Below are 7,051 nucleotides of genomic sequence, written 5' to 3'. Positions count from 1 at the left end.
CTTTGTCATTCTTCCCCTTTTTTGTAGGAGCTTGTGAAAAGAATGATCGCGGGAGAGCTGGCTAACTTAATTGATGTATGTGTGCATCCTGATAAATGAATGCATTCTTTATGATACTCTCCACCGTATGAATCTTTTGGGAAGAACGCGACTTTGTAGGGGCAGGGAGCCGATAGAGGCCAGATAATATTTAATTTTATTTTTTTACAGACACACAGCCAGGTAAGTTTAAGGAAATGACTTTGGTTCCCTACACACCCTCCGAGTGGTGTGATATTGGCGCCCGTCTCTGGGACATGGTGTGCCAATGTGGCGAGACCCAGGTGCAGATGACGTTCATTAATGGTAACCAGCTGTCGGACGGGACGTTAACTGTGGCCGCATCACCCACAGGCTTATGCTTGCTCCATGGACCTATCTCTAAAGCATGGCAGGGTTCTACTCTTATTGGACATCTTGCGAATCTACGGGCGCCTCAGATCCCTAATTTTGAGACACAAGTGCTCCTGCCCGCTATGGGGGCAGCCCGGGAGTTTGGGCACCAACAAGGGCTCATCACTGCTGAAAGGGAGCGCCTGAATATCGATTACGCAAACGCCGTCGCGGACGTGCAGAATCGGAATGCTCAGCTTAACTCGCAGGTTGAGGAAGCGCATCAAAACCTATCGGTAAGGGAATCCAATATCGCCGGGGTCGGCAACCTGGTCCTAGAACTACGACAGCAGTTGGAGGCTGCTCACGCCAAATTACGGGAGCGCGAATTCCACTTGGGAGTCCTCACTGCTCAACTCCAGGAACGGGAGGCACGCCATAATGCACAACAACCCGCGCGGTATGCGGAGACGGCGGGGCGGGGCAAGGCCCCCGCTACTTAACACGTTGCCAACGATGGCGTAAATACACTACCGCATCGAACGGATATCTTGATGGCTGGAGGCGTGCCTAGCAGCGCGGCCCGACACAGCTCGGCGGCCTACAGACTCTCTCACGGCAATGTTGGGAGACCACATTTCCACCCCTCCACGCCGTTGCCTTCCCGCACTTCTCCCCTGGACGTCCAATTACCCATGGAAGAGGACCGCAGTTTCTGCGCATTTGACGTCATCAGGTAGCCCACGCGTACATGGAATGAGGGCGCCTCCGGAGTCGTTTTCGGCCTCCGGTGCGCATACCAATGCTGGCAACAGGAGGACGAGCAGGTTAAACTTGCCTTTGACATTTTGGTCGAGTGGATCGGCGTACTGGAGGGCGGGCAGGATCCCACCGATCGCCTCATGAATATGGGGAGTTCCCTACTGAATACATTCCGGATGCAGCTCACGATGGCATCCGATCCCGGCATCCGGCTTTCCAAACTGCGCGCCCGTCTACACACCGCTGTTCACCAGACGGACGCTTATGCGAGGGCGACCCAGCCTCTCGTCGATCGGCGAGAAACCCAACGCACTTTGCGATGCCAACGATGTCATACCTATGGACACGAGGCATCTACATGCAATGTGCGCCCCAGAGGGAATTACTCACAACACAGGCGCCCATCAAAAAACGGCAGAGGGGCTGCCGCACGCCGCTCATGAATGCTGGCGACGGGAGCCCCATCCAACCCGCCACCTCCCACCATTACGCACAGGCGTCGCACCGCGCCGCCGATGCTCCACCCGATCTTTCAAATTGCCCGACGCAATCGTCGAGAAGGGCAATGGAGCTTATCCGTGAACGACGCTCGACTGTGGTACGACGAATTACCGACATCCCCGCTTTGGACAAGCTAAATGAGGGGAGCGAACGAGGCGGCTCGAGAGATTTTTTCGCCGTCAACGTGGGAGCAGAGAATTTCCCTTGCGGGGCAATTCACCACCTTTTGCTGCACGCACGAACGCACGATGAACGAGGAGAGCTGCGCGGTCTTTTTGGCGGCAATCGTCTGCGTGGCGCCATTGATCCGACTGCAGTACGCCAGGATGCTGCGGTCCATGTTGCAAATGAATCGAACCCCGCTGGACATGGTGATTCTGGGGTTACAAAAAATTGCGGCGTGATAAGAGGCGAAGCAGGCGCGCTCCTTGACAAAGGAAGAGATGAATCAACTTATCTGCAGCCGGACCGATTGGAGGGAACGTGTTGTTTTTCGACTTGCGTGGATAACGGCGAGCTGTTTGTCCGAGATTGCGGCTCTCACCCCCAACAATTCCACACTGGAGGCGGACGGAACCTTAATTTTGGATTGGCCCGTGGCGCCGAGGACGGCGAAGGCGGATCCCCACCGCGCCTTTCGGTTCGTCAGGATACGAGGGCAGGACGTGTTCGACATTATAACGTTATGCAGGACACTTCAAGAAAACGAAAAGCTCACGAATATTACGACTGCCAAAGTCGAACGAGCTCTGGCTCCTTGGAATGCCACGGCGCATTCCATAGAACGCGGTGCGTTGAGGCACGCAGCTCCAATCGTGGAGACACACGATTTTGACCCACACGTGATCTCGCCGTTGGCGGTGCACGTCGACCCGTTCGACCTTCCCCAGAGCACAGTTCGATATTTGGGGAGGTACACCACAATGCTGACCCAGGTGTTGCCGCTGGTCGCATTGATGTGAAGGAGAAGCTGCGGAAGGGCAGGAGCCCTGACTGAGAGCGGAGGAGCATTTTTTTTTTTACGATTTTAATCACAATTATTCTGCTACAATAACGAGACGCACGCCAAGGACGCGTCCGGCCACTCCACACGATGAACGAACCATCCCGTTACAGCAAGTCAACGTGCCCTTATTGAACCTAGAGTGGATCAAAAGTTGGTTGAACCCGGCCACCTTGGAGAGTCTTATGCAAGTATGGGGACTCGTCGGGTGGTCCCCTCTTCCACCGTCTTCCTCCGGTAAAGCGCGCGAAGGCTCACGGAGGATTCCAGTCGCTGACGCGCGATTAATGAAGGAAGCGGGAATAATCGAGGACGCATCGTTCACAGTAACAAGCGGCGGATGGATAAAGCCTTTTCTGTGGTGGAGGAGAAAACCACCGGTTTACGACGACGATGGATCGCGTGGCCACGCGACGAGAAGAGAGACGACCCTTACGAGGCGAATGTTCCTCTTTTACACATTTCCCATTATTTGTCACCTGTGATGGCGGAGGCCGCTTCCTGCCTGGAATTAAGGGCATTTTTTTTTCATAGTCTCTTTACCGCGGGGGCTCGGCATCTCTTTTGATGCCGCGTGGAGGACGGCACGCTGGTGGAGCTCACACGGCTCCCTATGGGATACAAGGCCGGCCCAGAAATTATCCAGATTATTATTACTTCAGCAATTGCGGGGGTGACGACGGTGGTTCACCGCCTCTGGGCTGCACCTCCATTGGTGCGTATCGACGTATGGATCGATAATATACGCATTGCAGGGTCGAAAAGCGATGTGACATTTTGGGAAGCCCAAGTGCTTCGTAATGCGGATGGCCGTCACGCCACGATGGGGGAGGATCGCGAATCGGGCGCCACGCAGTACATCTTTCTGTGGTGCGGTTTGATCACACTCACGCCGGGCGGTGTCCCTGAGTGACAAGTTTGTCCGGTGTGTATGCGCCATGCCGTTGCTGAATTATTTAACCATCGCGGAAATGGAGGTTGTGGCGTCACGCTTTTTGTACGCGGCGGCCATTTTGTTCAGGCGTTTATGTGCCTACTACTTTTTCATCAAGGCAGTGCGACGACGATTATCGGCACTTTACCGGGGGATTGTGCTGGAGACATCCCCGATAAACCTCCACCAGCAGCGGTTGGTTTGGGCGAGAGATTACGACACAGCATCGAGAATATAATCGTTAGCGAATCATCAAGCCCACGGAAAAGGCATAGGCCGCCATCATCACAAATGCATTGTTTTGTGGATGGGGAGCCGTTATCATTCCAGACTCCGGCGACGTTAAAACTGCCGGATGAAAACGGAAGAGGAATTCCTTCTTATCATGCACGCGGAGGCATGCGCGGTACGCTTAGCCTTATCGGTCTTTTCCGCCATCTTGCCATCCACCATGGGCGTTTGGGTGGACAACACCTCGCTGCAAGGAGCGGCGAATAAAGGCAGATCAAAATCACACGCCATGACGTGGGAGCTGCAACGGATATATGAGTTTGTTGACTCTCGCGGAATACAGGCATCCTTTGCCTACGTACGGTCTGCGGAAAACCCCGCAGACGGCATGTCACGCGGTCGTGTGTTTACACTTCAGGACTTGGCGAAGGGGAAGCGGCGGGGTCTTTTGGCTGCAGGATCCCAAAGTCTGCCACTTCGTAAGTAATAAATAAATAAATATTCCATCGGAATGGAGTGAGCGGGCCACAATTGAGGCTAACGTATGGTATAATATATAAATGCACTTACTTGCTGCTAAACTTTGGGAATGTGGTGAATCCACTCTTATCCCATTTATTCATTTCTTATTCCTATCTGGTTTGGTTTCTATTATCGATAAACTCATGATCCGGCCGGCTGCCTGGAAGATTATTCTAATTTATTTATCGATCTATCTATCTATGTGTGCTTATATATTTCCTCTGAAAGGATTCTTTTCTGTAGAAATGCCCTTGCGAGCAATTGCCAATTTTTTTTTCCATTGATTACTGCTTTACATTTTTTATTATTGTTTTTCGTGTCTAACTCTGCCGCCGGGTTTTATCACAGAAAAAGAAAAGGGCTCAAACGGATGGAGACCCCTATGGTGGTGCTGCCTTTTGTTGTTTGCGCCCAATAGGCCAATAAAGAAAGAAGATTTGGCCATTACGACAGGGTGCTGATTGAGGTACTGTTTCTTGCGGTTGTTTTTTGCGGTGGTGATGGGGGAGGTGATTGGGGAAACACTGGGCACAAAATGTGACTTGAAATCCTGAACTGCGTTTTCAGAATGTCTGGGTGGCTGTCGCCCTGAGCTATAACAATTTCCTGTAATTAAGAATAGCTACCTTTTATTTTTGTGCCTGCGACGTCTTTATGCTGAACTGAAGTCTCTTTTCTTATTCGCGGGTGTCGATAGGACAGTTTAAAATATGTTTGTTGTTTTCGGGCATGTAGGATGTCTGGTGACTGTGCTTTTTTTGGGAGTTTACATGAGAGGAGTGGGGATTGAGCAGTGCGGGGTGTGTGGTGAGTGCCGCGGGCTTGTTGGTCCGCGATTTGGGTGCCCTCCAAAATTCATGGCATTTTGGACTCAACGAACACTTTTATTCTTTATGGAATCATGTGGTATTACAGATGGCACCCTGGACTGTTGTGTTCCGCCATCCTTTTTTTTTTTACTGGATGTATGAGAGCTTTGCATGATGCGGCGAGAACTGCGTTTGTTACTGTGCCATTGGCCTCTTTTTTTCTTTTAGCCGTTTTTACTTTTGTTGCCTATTTCATTACTGGTCATGTTGGGACTCCTGCGTGCTCCGTGCCTCCACTTCACTCACCAAATGGAGGTGCATGGCCATTGCGCTGGAAGGAGTCTTTTTTTTTTTCACATCCACGGAGAACCATCATTGAGCACATTTTTCTTTTGTACTTCTTTTGCTTTCTTTCAGGAGATGCTCCCTTGGCTTTGCCTCCAACGGGATATGCGCAGAGTTACACGCGCTTTAGAAACCGAAGCCACGAGCCTTTTTGGAAAGGGTGCTTTATCTCTTTTCCAACATTAAATTTGTTGTCCATGTTGATGTTTTTGGTGGCGGGAGGGTGGAGCCCCTACTTGGCGACGATCCCACGTATGGTTTGGTGGTGGTCCGACCAGGGCGGACTATATCCACTGCGTCGGGGAAAGGCTTCTGGTGGATCGAACGACACGGCGGCTGGGGGAAATAATAACGGGACGGTCGCTATCCCGTTGATGGTGGTCCCGCTGATGCTCGATCTGATGGAATTTCGGAGGATGATGTGCAACATCAGTGTGCCCATCCGGCTGTTGGTTTTGGTGCAGAACGGGCGGGAGGCGATGCTGTCGTTGTGCCTGCAGGAACTCGAGAGGGTCTATGGGTGGTCCGGACGCCTGGTTGTGAGTCGTCACCCGGAAAACATCGGGTACAGCGCTGCCGTGAACATCGGGTTACGACTTGCACTCTCGCTGCCGCGCGAGGAAGTGCCTTTTGTTTTTGTGGCAAACAGCGACGTAATGTTTTCACCCGATCTTCTTCCCAACCTTCTACGCGATGTGCATGAAATGACGAGGCATGATGCCGCTCGCATGGATGAGTTGGCGGCGGAAGTGGCGAATGAGCCGAGCGAGTACAGTCCCGTTTTGCGACGGGGCTTGGGGGTGCTGCGCTCCACGGTGAATGATGACCGATTGTCGACGTCTGCGCTGCTGCCTGACCGCGTTCGTTATGCTTCTGTGAAGGAGCGTGAAAAGGCATTTTCGAAACATTACGGGCACTTCTGCGCGTATTACAAAAGCAGTTGTTTTACATCTGTTATGTTGACACGCCTGGCGATCAGCACGGTGGAATACTTTGACGAGAACTTCTACCCAGATTGAGTGGAGGATGTTGACTACAGCTTGCGCCTCCGTTTGCTTGGATTTCAGGAGCGGAATGTCTTATGCGGCAAATTTGTGCATCGTGGCAGGTCGAATATTCGTTTCTCTAATGAAATGGTGCTACCGGACGCTCTCTGGTACCGTCGCGTCAAGTCTTTGAGTGCGAACAAACCATATGCCATGATGAAGTGGAACCGTCCACGGGCGTGCAGTGGCGGGTGCAAGGGGCCATATAAAGGCATGGTCCCCCGCAGACGTTTGGGTGAAGGATGAGGCACGCATACAACGCATTCGGGCCCACGGGCATGATGAGGAGCAAGGGGTTCCAAAGGTTGAGTACGACAGGACACTTTTTCACCCTTTCACGACGAAAGGAAGATGAACTGGCGCCAGTCGCATGTTTTTTGTTTTTATTATTTTATTTTATTTTTCACTTCAAATATTGAAAGTTTTTTTTTATATTTACACAAATGATATTTAAGCGAGTACGCCATGGATTTTAAGAGCGCAAACATATATTTGGCATGACAGGGGAGGGCGCAGCGTCCAAACG

At 51.8% G+C, this 7,051-nt stretch overlaps 1 pseudogene, besides 6 other annotated features; it reads left to right on the top strand.

Moving 5' to 3' along the window:
- Window positions 1-7,051: part of a sequence feature (areas not merged during assembly with more than two copies in the genome that could not be assigned to a particular haplotype) that runs on past the window's edge.
- Window positions 26-203: a mobile genetic element.
- Window positions 26-4,296: a mobile genetic element.
- Window positions 184-207: a sequence feature (AT_rich).
- Window positions 4,239-4,303: a mobile genetic element.
- Tc00.1047053507643.90 lies at window positions 5,227-6,972 on the top strand (annotated as a pseudogene).
- Window positions 6,906-6,929: a sequence feature (AT_rich).

Source organism: Trypanosoma cruzi, genomic scaffold (genome assembly GCF_000209065.1).
Source record: "Trypanosoma cruzi strain CL Brener 1047053516291 genomic scaffold, whole genome shotgun sequence".
NCBI lineage: Eukaryota > Euglenozoa > Kinetoplastea > Trypanosomatida > Trypanosomatidae > Trypanosoma > Trypanosoma cruzi.
The sequence above is the reverse complement of the archived record's forward strand: the minus strand, read 5'-3'. Positions and strand labels throughout refer to the sequence as shown.